At 42.6% G+C, this 20,341-nt stretch overlaps 1 protein-coding gene across 4 annotated transcripts in view; it reads right to left on the reverse strand.

The window, feature by feature from the left end:
- The window catches only part of NAV3 (neuron navigator 3), a 509,240-nt gene extending 491,062 nt beyond the window's left edge, over positions 1-18,178 (reverse strand). For 2 of the 4 annotated variants that reach the window (XM_058021931.1, XM_058021927.1), the window contains exon 1: positions 17,962-18,178. The gene's annotated coding sequence lies outside the window, so the exon portion shown is untranslated. Of the gene's footprint in view, positions 1-16,113; positions 16,163-17,313; positions 17,446-17,961 lie in introns of those variants that run through there. The other 2 variants (XM_058021928.1, XM_058021930.1) reach the window with 2 other exon arrangements.
- Between the last annotated feature and the right edge of the window lie 2,163 nt (positions 18,179-20,341).

Consider the following 20,341-nt stretch of genomic DNA (forward strand, 5'->3'; position numbering starts at 1 on the left):
AAATTCTGACGTTGATGCTTGAGTTAGGAACCGTAAGTGGGTGATATATGTATACACACAGAGAGAAGATTTCTTGACTCTGGTATATCTAAACAGTGAGTCGGTACTTTGGAGCTGCTGGGCTGGGGGTTTGAAAGAGTAGGTGGCAATTATAATGATTTATTGTTATGAAGCAGACTTATTCCTCTGGATTATGGCTTTCATTAGGATTTACAAAGACTGCTGTTGCTATTCCAGCTTCTCATTGCATATAAACTTGCTCTTGAACAAGAATTTTCCTGCCTCCTTTAGAAATGTCAACAGGAAAATATTTTACCCACTCAGCTGAGAAAATGATAAAATAGTGTGTAATAAAATCATAATACGAATTTCTCATTATTTTAAAAAGAAACATGTTATTATTCTTGCTTTGCAATAACCCTCAGAGCATTTTAGGACAAGGTGTTAAAAGATTATTGGAGTCACCTTAAAAGGGTTTTGGTCTTTTTGAAAATTAGGGTAAAAGTCAGATTCCATACAAATTATTTTAAGTACTACCAAATAGTGAGGTAGTAAATAAAACAAGAGACTTTGACTTCATGGTAAAGAACTGTACCTGTATGAAGCATTAGGCCCACAAAAGTCCTCCTGAATGCTAGGGACGCAACTGAAATTATGTCTTCTTTCACATTTTCCTGTGTGATGACTACTCAATATCTTCAGAATAAGATAGCACAGACCAAGCACAGAGAATAAAGGGCATTGTTTGTGTGTTATTCCTGACCCTTTAACAAAAAATTGGAGAGTCTAAAGTTTATAGTGAAGAATGGTCTGCACTAAAAATTTATGTCACATTACTGATTGAGCAGATCAATTTTCAGTCTCTTCCTACTATGGGGACACGACACTGTTAATACCCCAGAAATATTTTCTATTACTGACAATGATTAAAACTCAAAAAACAAATAACTGTGACATTCAATTCCCAGATATGCTAAATTGTTTTCTGCATGTGTTTTTCTGCCCATGCATATACACATGCCATGCACTTATTTTCCAAATCTTCAGAATAGGAATGCAAAACTGTGCCATCTGGACATTCCGTTCCTGTGTACCCGGGAGTTTTAGGACAAGCTGGCAAAATCCATCAGAAAACCCAACGGCTGTGTTCCTTCTCTCTCCCAAACAACAGATAATACAAGAATAAAATAAAAGTGAATCTTGTTAGAGCAATTGCTGAGCACTGCACACCAGGCATGGAGTGAAGAGGATGTGCCACGTTGTTATGGTAACAAGATAACAACTTTGGTGCACATAGTCGGCACTGTCACCTCTGAGACTGAAATCCAGATTGGCTGGGGGATCTGCCCCCTGCCTTGCTCCATCACATCACTGCAAATGAGACCTAGTGCTGCTGTCCCAGAGGGAAGTCCAGGCCTTACATGACCCAGGCAGGGAACTGGCACCCTCTCCTGAGTCTCTCATGGCCCCCCACAATCCTCAGAGTTTACAGAAGAACATCTGCAGCTGCCAGGACATTACTGGGTATCACAGAAAGGACACAGGTATGACATCTCCAAGTCTATCTATCTCTAAAGATACCCATGAAACCTACTGGCATTTTGGCTGATCTGGACAGCTAGATTGAATCCTTCATTTTAAACAAAGATGTATAGCACTCCCCTGCTTGTGTAAAAGATGCGGAAGCAATTTCCTTTCTGCTAAAAACAGACACCATTCATTCTGTCAGTTCTTTTGTCTCATTCCCTTATACAATGAGTAGTTGGTCTAGTATATCCTCTGCCAGCAGAAGACCATTTCCCTCTCTTCCTGTGTCCCAGCTTAACCTCTCTCCCTCTATTTACCCCATTGCCTTCTCCACCTATTTATGAGATCGTTGTTACTTTGGTATCTCTGTGAAAGGTTGGATGGTGGGTTCCCTGGGACACGGCACTGCTGTGAGAACCTGATGCAACCTCTGTGCTCCAGGTATTATCACAGGTAACAGCTTCCAGCATTTAGCTCAGCATGCATTAAGTAAAGAGTGTTTTCCTCATAGTGCCTCACTGCTCTGTCCCTGACTTTTGCCACTGCTACACAGGGAGCTACAACAAGAGGAAAAAATGAACCTCATTTGACCTCGGCCAAGAGTGTTTGCACTTCTTTCCAGGCAGGTTTCTAGGAAGATTGCCTTCAAAAAAAGTTATATTGCCCACAATCAGTGCAACTGCCTGGAACTGGAAAATCAGATTCCTGTTATATTCCTGGAAGTGAGGTGCAGCACACAGGGATGTCCCAGGGAGCAGACAGGGAGAGAAGAGAGGGTCAGAGTGAAGCTGCACAGGCAGCAGCAGGGAGCAGCGCTGGCACAGGCTGTACAGCAAACCTGAGCTCACACCATGGCTCCGTGTGACACAGCCCTGAGCTGTCACCCACCCAGTGACCCTGCAGGAGCCTTGCTGCAGGATGGTACCTGTTCTCCTCTGAAGGACTCAGGCACCCAGTCCTGCAGCTGTTCAGAGACAGCATGATCTTCCAGGGATGTGAATGGCCAACAAGTACCAATTTGGCACCGCAGCGCTGGAGCTAACAGATCACTACCTGAGGATCAGAGGCTAAAGGTGCGGCACATATCCCCACAACATGAGATATCCTTCGTAGAGAAAAGATTGTGAGTGATGGTCAGATTGGAGATGGATGAGAATGAAAAGAATTTTGCAAACTTCTGCTTTGAGGTCTATTTTTAAATATGATGTATTGGCCTTGACCTGATTGTGCGCCTAGAGAAATTCCTTAAAGAAAATGGGTAAGAAGAGATCATTATAAAGATGAACACCATGTGAGTTTTTTCTCTTACCTTGGGAAACCTCAAAAAACCACAGTTGATATAACTAAAGAAATTTTAGATTCCATGAACCGCTGTGTTACAGGAGAAGCACTCTCTGCACAAAAGGACACCAATATAAATACCTGCTTCCCACAGCATTAATTCCCTCATAGATTGGCTATAGCTATATTAAAAATGTGCTGAATTTTAAAGAAAAAATCCTGCTTTGCTCTGTAAGCCTGCTTCTTTGAGTGTGAAAATACATAACATTTAAGAAGCTGAAAGTGACTTCGATGTCCACGTCCCTCTGAGCTGGCACAGGGAGCGAGGCAGTTGCATCCACTATCTTATGCTGAATTCCTTCTACAGCAACAAATCTACAGAGAGCCAAGATTGATTTATATGGACATTTACCAATTACATGGACATACCTAACCTGATCCTTTTTTTGACTATGTGTAAATATAAAGTAGAAGCATAGTACAAAATGTTACAGAACCAAGCTCTGGTTGTGGCACAGTAAGCTAAAAATTCTCTATATTAAAAGTTCAGCTGACCTGCTTAGGACAGCAACAGTTTCTGCCAATGGAATGCTCCAGCCTCTGGGTTCAGCTGTTCTTCCCCCTTAAATCTTTCTTTGCTAACACAGAAACCACACTGGTCTTAGCAGACCGAAAGTGATGACACTTCAACTACCCAGTAGTTAACATGCACTTTTGTGAGAGCACAGAAACCTGATCCTGATATTTGAAATGAGGCATCGTGCAAGTCTCATCTTAAAAGAAAAAAACCAAAATGGATAAAAATCAGAGATTTTTTTAAAGAAAGATAGGAAATCTGTCTATTTTAAGGTTGTTTGGATGAAAATTATTTTAATTTATAGCAGAAAGTTTAACTTTTTTTTTTTTTTTAAATCAGCCTGCTTTCCAGAACAGCACATGCTTATTACATTCCCCTGGCTTTTTTTACTGCCGTGGTTTTTTTATCCTACTCCTTCACCCTTTTCCTCTTTTCTCTTCTTTCCTGTTTTGAGAATTAAACTAATTGGGATCTCTCCAAGGGAAGATGTATAGAGAAAATTCTGGTCTTCACAACATGCCATGAGCAGGCCCAGGCTCACTCTCACCTCTGCTGGTCACTCAAGCTGTGCTTTAAGTACTCTCAGCTTTGGCTCCCAGCTTCACACTGCGCTGTAATCACAGCAGCATCTTTGTTAAACCTGAGCATCCTGGCTGAAAATGCAAAGGCAGTCTCCAAACAGACCCTGGTCCATTAAGAACAGCAGGATCAGGACCTCAGAGTGTATTCTGAGTCGAACAGGAAGCCACCAGAGTGTGCAGAGCATTAGCGTGACATGCTCCTGGTACTCCTTCCCCCCCAGAAGACACACCATTTGTACAAAACTTTTAGCAGTGCCTTTCACCTTCTCTGCAGCTTATGTCTCTGGCATGATGCCCTAAATCTTAAGTTATATGAAACTGGAAGGGATTAGAGGCTTCTGTTTCATCAATTATATTACTTTTAATTGCCTTGAAGGATTCATTTGTCTTCACTCCAGTAACCTTTGGCAGCAATCAGCAGTTCAAACACTACTCCCACACAGAGCAGCTCTTTTCAGTCATACTACGTTTACTGAAAGGTCCTTAAGAAACAAAAACAACCTCATTCAGATAGCTTTGCAGATGTATTTATTTAAATTCCACCTCTGATAAAATTAAAAGATTAAGCATACTTCTGAGAAGCAAGAAATTGTTTCATCATCACCAGGAATGGGCTTTAAATTCTTGTCTATGTTTTACAAACAGCATAATCAAAGTTCAATAGAGAATATGCAAAGATTGCAAATCTATAGCAGACAGAGAAATTTACATAAATAACAGATATGAATATCTGATGTTTACAGAAATAAAACTGCATACTATGCAAACAGACTAAAGACTACAACTAAAAAACATTTCATTATGATGATTTTTCAAACCAAAGCTCATTGTAGGTGCATATGTAGGAGACAGTCATGTAATGCAAGGAGGAACATCTATAGTAAAACAGTATCTACATATTGTTATGCTGTATTGCTAAAAGAAATTTGGATTAAGGATTGGATCAAAATGGGGATTGTTTCTCCTTCAAGACCCTTGAATTTCACAGCTACAGCAGAGACCTGTACAATTCAATGGGAACCTGGTACCCAAAGACCTTTAACAACCTTAAAAAACCTGTTCTTTAATATCACGTTGAAAGTGGGAATTTGATTTTTTTTTTTTTAAGAGGGTCATGTAAAATACCATATCAAGTACATTGCACTGATCACACTGATTCTGATCTGGAAATACGACCAGGTCACATACAAAGATGGCAATTTACTTATTACTATGAGTTAAAATGTGAACTATAAGGAGACTGTCAGCAGAGCAGCGCTTAGCCCAATTCATCCATGCTAGAACCAGCCTTTCTCAATGCATGACTGAAGGTTTATAAGCCAAACTGGATTCTTGCAAGCAGTTTCCATTGGGAAGCAGGAGGACCCTACTGGTGTGGCAGAAGCAGAATTTTGTCTAATACTCATTGTTTGTTTTTTAAAGGATAAAACACTGGTTTCACTAGTATCTGCAAGACATAGACATCTTATCATGATAAGAATACTGTCAGTACTCACACAAAAGCATAAATAAGAAAGGGAATGTGAACAAGCCAGCCTACAAAATTCAGAAATTAAAAAAAAAAAAAAAAAGAAAAAAAAAAAGCCTGAACACCAAAATTCCCTAAAAAGCAAGGAGAACCAATACCTCACATCTCCAAACATATTGTGCTCGACAAGGTCACCTCCTAATTCAGAGAATTCATTTAATCCTCTGGATGAATGCAGCATGTGTTGCTCTCCCAATGAAACCACACAGGCTCCAAATAAGAGGCCATCAACTACTGCTATAAATGCAGTCAAATGCTGGGAGCCTGAATAGCATAATTTGATTTTCCCCTTTCCAATACAAAAACAAAACAAAGAGAAGTGGTTTACTGTTGAAGGTGTGCATTGTTTAAAAGGCCAAAAGGTGCCTTTCCTTCTAAATTTTAAAAACATTAATCAAGAATGAAATAAATAACATGTGCAGGTCAAAGGTTAATATCCCAGGGTCTTTACTGTGCTTTTGCCACCCACTTCTTTCCATTAACACCATCACCTCCTCCCTGTCTTTCAACACCCCTCCAACTATTCTTGCCTCGTGTCTCATTCACACAACTGAAAAGTAGTAATTATTTTGCAGTTAATCTTCAGGAAACTGCTGCATAGAAAACAGGCTCTGCCTTCTGTTCCAAAGTCTGAAGGGAATGACCACTAGAGAGAAGCTACTGTTTCATTTGTCCTCTAAAGAGTTTGCCTGGGTTTGTTTGTTTGTTTGTTTAAAGATTAGAAGACCAGTTTCACTATTACCTTGAAGACACTGACATCACAACACAACAAAAATATCATAAGCAAGAGGATAACCGAGGTCTATGGAGGAGATTTTGATTTTAGAGATAATGGCATTAATCCAAGATAGATTTAAATGATTTAAATAATGTGACTGTAGAAATTCACTAGCACTTTCCAGGATAGAGTATGGCTCTAATTATATCTGAACAATTAACCTTTACAATTGCGCTGTTTAGAATGCTTCTCTGAGTGGGTATATTCTTAATAATTGGGCCATTAATTAAAATTACTATCTCAAGGGCTGCCAGAAATCTTCAGTAAAAAAAAATATATTGGGCTGGGATGGAACCAGGACAAAACAATCCCTCTCTGAATGTGTGCTCTATCATATTCACTGGGGAAAAAAACCAAAGAAAAGCAAAGAGAGGAAAGCAGACATTGTCCCTATATGTTCTCTACTTTTCTAGAAAATATAAAGCAGTATTTGAAAAATTTCAAAAGCATTTCCATATCAATAAGGAAAGGTACCAAAAGGGTAAAAAGATAACTTAGATATTTTTTCTACTGTTCTTTCCCACAAGGTAGAATGAACCTATTGGTATAATACATCTTTTTCATTTCTAACACAGATGTTTTTTTAATTCTCCCTAAACTGTCTTCATGATACTAAGCAAATCTCTAACATCATTACTCGTATTTACAGAACCAAGATTTTTCCCAAGTTGTCCTTCCAGCAGTGAAAACAAAGGCTACTGTGTTTACTCAGAAAATATTTCTCAAACTCCATTAAGCGATTATGTTAGAAATTAGGAAAAAAAACCCACCAGTGAGATTTAAACACCTGTACATCTCAGTCAGGAGAATCTCTGCCCTCTGGCACATCAAGGCTGGTTGGACAGACTGAGCTTGCAGGTTCCTCATTAGGTTTAATTCCACTCTACTGAACACATGCTTTGCTGAATTAAAGAAATAGATAAATTTATAACTACTCTTCAAGAGTAGCAACTTGTGCTGAACATCTTTGATTTTAGAAGGCAGATAAAAAAAGATCTGACCTCTGATTATATCCAGACTAGCGTCCTGGTGAATACTCTCATATGACAACTTATATGCAAAACCACAGATAAGTCTGTGATATATAAGTCTGAAACAAGTCTCCTTAAAACTTCTGACCTAATTGTATTGTATTGAGTCTGTTAACCTTATTGCTAAATACTCTTCTGTTGTGGAGTTACTCATGTTGCCCTGGATGGGAAAGCCCTCCACATGTGCAGCAGGATGTACATTTTATGATTACTTTGGCCAACTCCAGAAATCTGTCAGGGGAGGTCATTTTTATGCCATGTGGAAAGTTGCCCATTCTGGTGCTTTGCAGACAGATTTCTTCTGCCTTAAACTCCAGTGCCTCCATATCTGCTATTTGCTCTCCTGCATGCTTCAGGCAAAAGGTTGTAGGGCACTGTCAGGATTTTCACATCAGACACACGGAAAATCTATTTCAGGATCTCAAAGTGGAAAGTGGTAGCACAGGTCACTTAACACTGTTGGTCATTTCATCTCGCAGGAGACATGGATGAGAGGGCTGGGTAGAAGGAGGATCGTGCCTCAAGCACCTCAGAACTGGTTCTGCCCTCTCTGCCCCCAAAATAGCATGGGTACACACAGGAGCTAATACACACATGTACAGCTAGGAATGGGCATTCATATTTTTTCAAACACACTGTTATTCAGCAATTTGGGGAAGTGGGCTTAAAAAAGAAACAGAAACAAACATTGTGGGCTGTCTTTAACTTTCCGTTACTCACTGCTTCTGAAAATGCATTTTTCAGTTTTTCCATTTTTCTTCTCAAAATGTGCTACACATTTTCAGAAAATTAATGTGAGGATTTATAGTGCTAACTTTATCAGCAGTGCACATACATTTTAATAACTGAGTTAACCTTAGGCTAACATTAGCCTATGCAGTATTTGGTGGCACACGCTGGAAATCCTGTGTGCCTGTGCAACAAGGAAGCAGCAGGAAGGAACCTAACACCAAGCTTCATTTAATGTTCTGTCATGTGTAACTCTCCTACTGGGAGAAACTGCCAGGTTGTCCACATCCCACAAAAGAAAGAAAGTGAGCTAAGAGATGATGCTGAGGCCATTATTACTTTAGTCTAGGATCACTCTATCTGTAAGGGACAGTGTGTTGGACCTCCTGAGGCCACCTCTGTCTCCCTCCTGAGAGAAACCTTGCTCACCCCTCTCATTCTTCAAGGAAGGACATACCAGTTCTGTGGCTCTGATTGAGTGAAAATCACAAAATATGCGTGTTGGAACATCAGAAGCATCTGCTTCTGGCAAATGTAGTGCTCGCAGTTCAAATATACCCAAGAATCTCTGCCGCCTAATGGCCGGAATAAATCAGGATTTGACTTGCACGCATTGACTGATCATCATAAAATGAAAAATATTGGAGCTCAGAGCCTAAAAATCTTTGCATGAAAAACTAATGTGATATTAGTAGAGAGAACAGCAGTTTGAAAATGGAAGGAGCATGTGATGGTACTGGCAACAACCTGCAGGTGAATCTCAGCTATATTCAGGTCACGAACAACTCCCTTGTTACTTCCGAGCCTGAAATTTATTTAATAGAAAGAAATAAAATGTGAGAGAGAAGGGAATAAATTATCCTATTTTAACATCATTGAATTATGTGCCATGAAGTTACTGCACTGAAGTTTTCATCAGCATGAGCAGAGGATGAGTAAGCTAGGGCGGAGCAGATTGCCAACAACAGCCTTTAGCTACATCATTCTATATGCTTTAAAAAGTGCTTGTAAATTTGTACACTTGGGAATTTCAAGGACCCACACCTGATGTTAATCTGGTCTTTAATCATGTTATTGATGCTAGCAAATTCTTGCAGTGATCCTTAATAACTAGGGAAACTGATTTTACTTTACACAGATTGAAAGCTGTTAACTACTTTGCTGTTCAACATTTAAGCCATCAGTTATTCAGTGTGTGCAACCAGTATGGTTGCCTACCTTTCTATGGCAGATTACAAATAATAAATTAAAAAATTAAGAAATAAACAAAGGAAATACCCCAAATGACCACAGAATATGATAGTTCTTTCAAGATAGTCAGCCAGTTGTCCCCAAATTGGTTATTTTGCATCCAAACGATAACTTAAGGAGCTTTGGTTTTTGCCCATAACTCAAACTATTTGCAATATGCTATGCATGAAAGGGATAAGGTATTTGGTGTAGAACCTCAAAGTTCTCTTACAACTGAGATATTTGTCAATTCCCCCCAAATGAAAATATAAATCAAAGGTATTTGAGTTTAATTTCCTATCAAGGCATACAAAATGAATAGCAAGGACATGGGCTAGAATGTAGCAAGAATTGATTCTTCTATGGATGAGATCACAGAAAATTATCTTACAGTCAACTTATTGTAAATAAGGAAATTTATGTTTTGTTTCTAATGTAGTAGACCTTTAAAAAACAAATTACAGAGCTTTAGTCAAAACTGACTCAGTGTAAAAGTCAGTGTTTCATGACTCCATGAAAATGAGCAGCTACAGATAACAAAATAATCACAAGGACACAAGCATCATTTAAAAGGCACTACAGAAAATGTGGATTTAAATGTTAGTAGTACACTGTCATCCAAACTAATAGTGTGTCAACACTAGGCTCAAATGCTCACTTGCATCTTTTTTAATGCCACTATCACATGCAAGACTCCCATAACACTTTTCCTTTTACCAGCCAAACCTAGCTGAGTGATGCAGACTGTCATTTTGTCTTTATCTGTTTATTAATAACACAGGGTGAGAAACTGCTTACATGTATGAGCATGTACAGTCCTTGTACTACACTCAGAGTAACTTGTTATAGAAGTCCTTTCTTTTAACTCCTTTTAGATAGTTATTAAAAACTAACTAAAATTTATTTCGGTTCAGAATTTCTGAACTTTCTGGCAATGGGAAGTCTACCACCCTTGTGAGCAACCTGTTCCAGTGTGTACCACCCTTGTAAAAAATGTCATCTTTATGTCCAATCTAAACCTACCCTCCTTTAGTTTAAAGCCATTACCCTTTGTCCTATCACACAAGCCCTGCTAAAGAATCTGTTTCCATCTTTCTTGTAGGTCACTTGAGGTACTAAAAAGCCACAATAAGGTGTCTGTGGAGCCTTCTCCAGGCTGACAGCCCCAGCTCAGTCTGTTTTCATACATGAGGTGCTCCATCCCTCTGATCACCTCATGGCCCTCCTGCAGACCCCTCCTACATGTCTATGTCCTTCTTATGCTGGGGACTCCAGAGGTGGATGCAGCAATCCATGCGGTACCATGAGGGACTATGGCAGAGTAGAGGGGCAGAAGCCCCTCCCTCATCCTGCTGGCCACGCTGTGTTTGTTGCAGCCCAGAACACAACTGGCTTTCCAGTTACATCCAGCTTTTCATCTGCCAGTATCCCAGACTCCTTCTCAGCAGGGCTGCTCTCAATCCCTCCATCCCTCAGCTTTTACTGGGGGTTGCCCAACTCAGGTGCAGCACCTTGGCCCTGCTGAACCTCATGAGGGGCCCATGGGCTGATTTCTCCAGCTCCAATCCCTCAGCTGTGTCAGCTGCCCCACTCAGCTTGGTGTTCTCTGCAAAGCTGCTGAGGGTGCACTCAGTCCCACAGCCTTTGTCACTGATGGAGACACTAACCTGTGCTGGTCCCAGTGCAGAGCCCTGAGGGACAGCCCCTGTCACTGACCTCCATTGGGATACTGAGCTGCTGACCACCACCCTCGGGATGTGACATCCAACCAATTCCTCATCCACCTAATAGACAATTCATCACATCCATTTCTCTTCAATTTAGGGAGTAGGATGTTTTGGGTGACTGCACCAAAGCCTTTACAGAAGTCCATATAAACACTATCTGTAGCCCTTCTCCTGTCCACAGATGCAGTCACTCCATCACAGAAGGCTCCTCAGGCAGGACTTGCCCTTGGTGAAGCCATGCTGGCTGTCTCCAGTCTCTGCCTTCTCCTCCATGTCCCTTAGCACAGATTGTAGGAGTGTTAGTGTTGGATACAGGGAGGGAGAAAAAAGCTGAACGGACGTTGCTTTTATTTAGAAGTAATTCATGATCTGGGCACTGTATTCTACTAACAATAAAAATCTCAGCAGGATGGTTTTAAACTGGTATTGGACCACTTGGAACTGTTTATTTTTACCCAGCTCTCCAGACTGAAACCTACTTATCAATGCAGAGCTTCTTGGCCTCTTTGTTGAAATTATCTCCAATGCTCTGCCAAAATAATGACAATGTTGTGACAGTCTCTGAAGGTTTGCTTTGATTACCTCTGCATCATGGTGACACAGAACCACTGGACTGCTTTGATACTCAAGAGAAAGGACAACAGGTTACATAAACAGTGTTTTCTAGCCACAGAAGATAAACAAATTCCTCCCAGACCCTCTAAAGTAACAGCCTAGTTCATTTATTACTGCTTCAGACTAAATAACTGCTAGGTTTTTTCCCTAAAACTGGTGTGTGCATCAGTGCAGACATGACATATTTCACTTGATTTCACTTTTACTGAGTCAATTCCTACATGCAGTTACCCCTTTCTTACATTCTTCAAAATTATACTTCTCAGTTTTCTCACATATATCTTAGAGAAGTAATGCCCCAAAATGTGTGATAGCAACTAAAGCTTACAATGAAATAATTGTGATTTTACTGGAGTTCCATACTGCCTAATAGTGCAACTCAGTGCCTTATGCATGCTGAAATGCCTTCAAATAACTGCATCAATTCTCCAGTGTATATTCCAAGACATATTGACTCTTGCTTTAACTATTTTGGTGTCTTGGATGACTAATCAGCTTTGTTGTGAGTCAAGACTTTCTGTAAGGATATGTGGATTTGCTGCCTCCAGAAGAGCAATACTGCATGAATTCACAATGGTTTTAAATAGATTGTAACAACCCTTATCATCTTAGGTTCTTCTGCAAATTCATCAGCTGCTCCATCAACAGTTTTTAACTGCCTGTTCCTCAACATTATTTTAACTTTTGCGAATGTAATGTACTTCCCCCTGCTTTATTGATTTTTAAAGCTTAATAACAACACATTAGGACATAGTCCACGGATGAAAGTATTATAGTCCAGCTGGAGTTTTACCATAAAACCCATTCATCTGCAGTAAACAGAATTGTTCACAGTGAACAAATAAACAATTTTTGTTTTTACATGCTCTTCCAAGCTGCCATGTTACCTAGGATTGGCTTTCTTTTTAACACAAAGCAAGACATGGACATCTGTTTAAAAACAAAGTGGAAATGAACAAATTGGCCAGAAAAAGTTAGATGTTACACACATTTGAGGAAAAGTAACATTTCCCTGTAAGAGTTAATTGATATCACAGTGAAAAAAGACAAATATAAACAAAACAGAACCCTTAATACAATAATGACTCCTGAAAAAGGTAATTGCACCATAATTTCATATTTGTAACTGTAAACTTAATTAATGCTTCATTAACAGATTGTAGCATCTTCCTTATGGAAGATTTTTCTTCCCAAACCTAAAACAATGATTCTGCTAGTCTTCAGCCAAATATTTTGTTTCAAGTAGCATCTATCATCTTCTTAATGAAAATGTCAGTAACGCAGAGAGAAGCAGCACATTTTCCACAAAGAAGATATGTAGAAGATATATATTTATATGTAATAAATCTAATATGAAAAATGTCTCCTTCTTTATGACATGTACACATATTTGATATATTTTCCCTCTAAATCAAATTAATTAGTACACTGCAGGACATCCCGCTTAAAAGGACTCCAGGATCACATTTTATTTCTCTATGAGCATGGTTTCAAATAAAAAAAAATTCCTATTTTCTATTTGACACTGACAGAAGATTGATTAAAATCTGGGGAAACAACAATTGCTACTTTTTCTGTCAGCTCACAGTCAAGAATTCTCTTACAATTTTTAGCAGTGCTTAGGCTTTTTTTAACTTTATGTAAATATTTTTCTGGTTCGGTATAAATATAACTTGCTTTATTAATACTATTACTTCACCAACTTTCAGTTACTTCTCAATTATTTGCAGTGCTTCCATTTAAAAGGTATCATCAGAGGGCTACCCTCCAAGAATCAACTAGGACCACCTCTGTTTCAAATTAGAGCTTAGCACCTACTGCTGCAGTACAAGTAAACCAAACAGTCATGGCTGCATTGTGGTGTAACAGAATGCAATTATTATTGTTTAAATTAAGTTCAGAGATGGGAAGTCACCAGAGATCAAAAGTCATCACTAGACATAATGTGTGACGGTGACCTTATTTTTCTTGCTCACATTTCCTTTCTGTCTGCTGGAATTAGTCTAGAAGGACACTGCTGTCTCATTTGAAATACGTCTCCTGATGTACGTGTCTGGATGTGGAACACATTTGCTCTGTGGAGCCATGAGCCTGACTTTAGTTCTGCAGACTGCACTTGAACACTGTGAACCAGTCATTGCAGTAGGTGACATTCACCAGCCCATTCCTGGGAGACCTGACCATCTCCATCCACAAAAATTAACAGCCAAAGCTCAGAGGATCTCAAGACCCACTGGCTCCATTTCAGACAAATCCCTGGGAAAAGCCTTTTTTGCATACAGTTTCCTGATGCACTAACACAGAAGGGAGCATTAGTGCTTGCACCATCCAACACTGTCCCCAGAGGACACCTGATTTGCATGCAGACAGCCACGTGAACCAGTGCTCCAAGAAGCTAGTGAGGACCAAGAAGCTCTGTCAGAAGAAGGACTGAGTTTTTAAATGCTTCTGTCCTGCACAGGGTTTCTGTGATGCCTCAAGGTAGTCCAAATCCAGGGGACTAAAAGCAGGAACAAGGACTGGTGAGCCTTGGGAATGGCTCAGAGATGGGACTCAAAGCTGAATCCTGGTCTGCTAATGTCCAGTTGAGAAGAGAGGACATCTCATGTTCCCATTATCCTATCTTTTTTGGGCTAACAGATGAACATTTATCTCTCAATTAAATAGATACAATTCTAAATATAGATACAGAAGTGGAAAAAAAAACAACTACAAGGTGTTATTTGTATGCAGTCATTTTCAAGAGCAGAAAAGAAACACTAGAGCACAAGCAAAACATACAGCAAGTACCAATACAAATTACATATTTTACAAAATGTTTCTGCAAGGAAATTTTACCATGGTATTTCTTATAACAATTATCAGGCGGACAGTGAGAATGTGGGTCTCATTTGACACAGAAAAAATCCCAAGACTTTTCATGGCAAGCATAGTATCAGGTCCTTGCAATGTGTATTATACTGACTGGCATAAGCAGAACGTAATAAAAAACTCAGTAGTGGTTTTGCCCCCATCTTGCTTATTTCTCTGACATGATACATGAAGTTTATCCTAAAGAGGCCCAGTTTTCAGAAGCCAGCATCCATCTGTGATAACAATTTTCCATGCATGCATTTGTCTTTGCAGCAATAACTGATCTACATATAAACAAACCAGCTCCTTACATACAAATTCTAACAGCTCTGAGGCAGATTATTTCATCAGCACATGCAGGCAATACCACAAGGAGGTTAGTACAGAAAAATGCATACGCATCAGTGCAAGTCAGATTCCCTGCTAAAAAACCCGGCTACACATCTCCCAGCCATACACCTCTGATCCATCTCAATGTGGAGCATAAATGTAAAATTTAGCCCAAATTAGCTAACACTTCTCCAAGAAAATGAGAAACTCTGTATTATTACATCCCTGTGTTACCAATCAAACATAATGAATTTTTGATCCTCTGCAGTATAAAGCACAGCACTGCCAGCCATCTAAAGCAAACATTCCCAGACTCTGAAACACAGCTGTAAATATTCTTGCCCAGGGTGCTGATCTTGGTGGCAATTTCTGGCATAGACTCATGCCTACTTTTTCTAAGTCCATACCAGTAAAAGCTGGATAAAACAATAGCTTTATGAAGGCTTCTGTTAGTTCCTATGAATTACTGCAGCTAGCTGTCCAGTGATGTAAAACTGACATTGTTTTTACAATTCTCTCAAACTGAAATTCAAACTAATTTCAGCTATTCTCTCATAGTATTTTTAGTTGAATCAATATCATTCAGCCATTTTGAAAGCTGTTATGACACACATAAACTAATACATACATGAACACATTCCCTATTACAGGAGAATAAAGGTTATGCTGCAACTCTTTTTTATACACATGTAACATTTAAGTGTTCATTAGAGGACCCCAAGAGGGCCATGGGTTCCCTCAATATCCTGTAAGTGCTTTTCTCCCTGCAAGGTAACAGCCTCACATCTCCTGTACTTTAATCCATTCTGTGACTGATGGTGACCCCTCCTCACAATGCATGGCAATATTCACTGGTAAAAAGCCCTTCAACTGTTCTGAATTTGGCCCCCTGAAGTCATATTACCATAGGAGTTTTTGATTTTAACTGTGGTAGTCTAGGCTAGATAGTGTGTGAACTCAGGAAAGTAAGTATATTAAAAGGTTCGTCAATTCTCAGATCTGATATTTTTTCATATATTTAAAGCCCACAGTAGGGGAAAGAGGAAAGAATGATTTTTCTCCTTGCAGCACTTCAGAGTCAATACATTTACCAAGATACAATCTGAATTCCATTCTGAGTTGCAGAATGGTTAGCTAATTGGCAAGCACATACAATTTAAGAACTAGATTTCGTAGATTAAACTCATTACTTCAAGCTTTTCATGTTAGGCTCCGAGTCCCCGCATAACCTCTTCCCCTGCCGATTATCTGCCCTGCTCCCTTTTCCTGCTTCATTCCCCTGCCTGGGTGCTGTAATCCAATGCTCCTCTGCAAAGGCTGCCTCACCTGCCCCCCGCGCTTCCTCCTGTCCAGGCTCCCTCTCCGGCAGCCGCGGCTCCTCATAGCCCAGCTGGACCCGCAGGTTACGGCAGTGCTCCCGAGCCACCAGCGGCCCCTGGGCACCGCTGCCCTGTCACCGGGCTGTCACATCCCCCGGAGCGCAGCCAGCTACCAGGCGGCGGCGGCGGAGCTGGCTGTTGATCTGTGATACCCTCCAGCTGACTGCCTTTTTAGCATGCACGATCTTCAGGCCACAGACTACGCCTTTCTTTTGTGTCTGGAAAGCCTGTAGCAGTTGCTGGGCACTAGGAACAAACCAACCTTTGTATCGGGGGCTACAAAAACTCTTCTTACCTAAGGGGACTGCAATTCCCGTCCACCTTCACTAAAGAGAAAGATTAAATGAGGTCCGGGGATATTTAAGGATGAGTAGACTACACTACTCCGAAGCAAGGCTTGTTTTCTATGTTGACTGCTTTGCACAGAAAATAAAGCTCATCAAAGGCTTGAAGTTGCCTTTACTTTGAAAGAAATACGTCATCTTCAAATATGCAAACCAGGTTTACTGTTGATAACCCAAGAGTTATTGACCTTGTATTTCAGCTGTTCTCAGCGTGCACTTTGGCTTTTCTGTAATAAGATCATCTTACCAGCAGATGATTATTGATCACTTATGACAGAAACAAAAAGCCTTGAGCAGACTAATCTATTCATTGTGCTCAGTGCAAAATGATGTAAAAATTGACAAACCCTCCCCTGTTCCTATCCACCCCAACTCACCCCCCCTCAAAAAATATAATGTAGTCACAGTCAAAAACACCATTTCAGGATGAAACCCAGAGAAGTAGGGAAGATGGCAAGCAACAGTAAGTTTTACCGAGATCTGCTTGGTGAACAACTACCACCCGGCAAGAGCAATGGCACTACCGACCAATCATGGTCACAACTGGACTGAGTCCTCAGCACCTAACCCAAACCTGCTGGGGCCTTCCCCGTGCTGCCCAGCCAGGAAGGGGAGAAAATGTACGGCTGCACGAGAAGGCAGTGGAGCAGGGCTGGCTGGCTCAGGACCCACGGGGCCATCAGCATCCTTGCCAACCCAACGCCGACGCAGTGGCAAGATGTGCCCCCATCCCCAAGTTCTCCGGACGGGCACAGGCAGGTGGGCAAGGAGTAGGTCATGGAGGGAGAAGCTTCTAGACTAACCTGCTCACAGGTTTCCACGATGTGCTTTCTGCCTCTCGGGGACCCAGACCGTGACACCCGGCTTGGGGGATGCTGTGGGCTGCTCTGCCCCTCTCCTCTCCGGCGCGACGGGCGAGGGCGGTCCCCTGCCCGCCCCAGCGGGGGCTACAGAGGCTGCGGGCGCTCCGGGCGGGGGGCACGGCCCGGGGCAGGGGACGGGCGGGATGCGGCAGGTACCGGGAGCGGAGCGGGCAGCCGGCTGTGTCCTCGCTCGCCGCAGATTTTAAGGTTAAGTGCGTGCGATTTCTCACCCTCACAAAAGGGAGGAGGAAGGAAAGATGATCAAGGAAGCAAACCAGGCAGGGGAGCGATGAAGGGGAGGACGGGGGGGTTGAGAAGAAAAGGAGGGAGAAACAAAGGGAAGAATAAAACCCTCTCCGGGAGCAAGCGAACAAAGAGGGTAAAAAGAGCTCGGCGGTCTCCTCGGGGGGTAACCCCCCGCCGGGCTCCCCGGCACCGCGGCACCCCGCCCCGACGTGCGGCCCCGGCCCCTGGCGCTGCCCACGGCCGCGCACGGCGGAGCCCCGCGGGCAGGACCCCGGCCCGGCCGCTGTCGCCCTGGGAAGTTCGGCGGCGCGGAAACACCCCCGCGGGCTCGGGGCACCTTACCTGTCGGCCGGCACTCCTCGGGGAGCGGTGCGATGAAGCGGGGGGAAAAAATCGGGGAGGAAAAAAATGATAATAAAGCCACCCCAGTTTCCGAAATTGCACCGCTCGATCAGGTTACTATGGAAATCGTCGCGAGGAGGCAAAAAAAAAAGCCAGAAGCCATCCTCATCCTCTCCGCCTCCGCGAGGCACCGCGGCGCCGGAGCCGCTGCCTCCCCGGGCGCAGCGCTGCTCCCCTCCGCCCCGGCTGCTCTCCGCCGCCGCCGCGCACCGGCCCCGGCCCCAGCCCCGCGCCGCGCCGCCAGCGGTGCTGCCCCCCGCCGCACAGCTGGAATTTAAAGGGGCCGTGCTCTCCGGGCGCCGCTGCCCCCGCCGCCCGGGGCCGGCTGGGTGTGCCTTCGTAACCAAAAGTTTCCCGCGGGTGCGCCGAGATGCGGCAGCCGCAGGGACGCGGGGATGGAGGAGCGGCGCGTTTGCGGTGCGTAGCCCTGGGCGTTGTGAATTATTATAGGCAGGATCCAAACAGCAGGATCCTAAGGCCTCGACAGAGCTCGGTTGCAGTGAGCGCTTTGCACAGGCACGGGTAAGAGGCAGCCCCGGCCTCTGAGAGCTTGTAATGTAAGCAGTGAGAGCAGACAGAAGGAGGGAAAGTGTATAAAATGCATGAGGAAGGGTTGAAAACTTCCTAACCACCCCAGCCCAGACATCACAATTTTTACATTGCAACTAAAAGATTCAAAAAATACAACAAACTGTTCTGACACAGGTCATCCTGCCTTGTCCCTTTTTCATAAACAGAAGCGCTTGTCAAGCCTGCCTGTTCTGAGAAGTGAGTTTGGCCTGCAGGACACCCTGGCCAGCCTGGAGGCTGGATCCATTTGAAGCCCACCTGTGGAGGGAGCTGTGCCAACAGCTGCCACTCACAAGCACATGCAGACTTTGCCCTGACTGGGTGGACAGAGCTTAGCCGCCCTTGCCACCAGTTCACTCTGCCCTATCTGCCCCCACCTTCACCCCTCACATGCTGCTCTGCCCGGCCCCACTCCCGTGTGAGCCCCTTCCCACTCTCTCTGCTCCAGCTGCATCAGGTGCTGCAGCTGATTCAGGAACTACCGCCCAAAGGATGGGTTTTCACCCCTAGAGAATATATTCCACAAGTTTCTGCTGATGGGGAATGAGGCTTCTAAGTTATTCCAGCTCTGAAAAATGGCTGCCTGCAGAACACAGGGAAACCCCATCTTTGCTCTGCTGTTGCAGTCTAACACTATGCTTCAGTTCCCAAGAAAGGGAAAAAGTGGGGAAAATAGTTTTCAGATGATTGCCTTAAACACCTATGAAGAAAAGGAGCCCTTTCTGGAGTAAAAATGTGCATTTATTCATTCCAGAGTAAGAGCACTTTGCAAGTCATAGGTTTAGGGAAGATAGCTTGCAGTTAATGGTTCCCATGATACCTGTGGGTCTTCAAAAAACCTTCATTTTCCAGTCTATCAGCCAGTCAAGCCTTGCAGCTCTTTATTTTGCACAAATTTTCATCAGTGCTGGTCAGCACAGCTGCAGCTGAAACCACCTCATGAGGTGAGGGAATTAGCTGTTGGATGGAGGAGCAAAAAATAAATAAAAGAAACAAAAAACCTCTCCTACTGAGCTGTGTGGTATTTCCCCATTACAAATAATGCCTGACATTTCAGCTAGCCATTTCTGTTTAAGAAAGCAAGAGGCATAAAGTATACACTAGTGAGAACTTAGTGTTAAGAAATAAGAAAGAGCAGACCAAAAGGCAAGAATTGACAGCCACATTGTCCAGGAATCCAGTTTGCCAAATACCATCCTAACTTGAAATATTCCTACCAAAATACCACCATCACTTGAAATAACCCTGAAAATAAATAAGGATAGATTTAGACCATAGGTTACACCATAAAACATACTGGGACATCTGAGGCTGCCTTTTCTTAAAGCTGTGAGACAAGAGAGTGGCTGAATATCTTAAAATTAGAATTACAAATATATGACCGAAGATCCCGGGTGAGCGACATCTTTCAGAAATGACAGTCCCTGGAGTGGATAACCTGGAGGTTATTTCTTTCAGTGCATGAAAGGCACAGAGCAGTGAGTTATCTCGGCAGTCTCTGTGCTGCAAGACTTCTCCCTGAAAGGTTAATTGTGTTAGAGGTGTAATTTTTACCCAGCAGAGGTGTGCCAGCAGAGGCCTCAGATGTAGATGCAGTTCATACTGACAGAACTATGGTTTTGTTAGCATCGAATCTCTCACTGTGGCGTGGAGTAAGTTCATTTCACCAGCACGAAGATCAGACCTGGTGGTTCCAGCCACCTCTGCTCAGCCACTCTGTCAGTGCAAGGTGCAGCATGCACAAGGCTCC

This window comes from Melospiza georgiana, chromosome 4 (assembly GCF_028018845.1).
Source record: "Melospiza georgiana isolate bMelGeo1 chromosome 4, bMelGeo1.pri, whole genome shotgun sequence".
In the NCBI taxonomy this organism is placed as follows: Eukaryota; Metazoa; Chordata; class Aves; order Passeriformes; family Passerellidae; genus Melospiza; species Melospiza georgiana.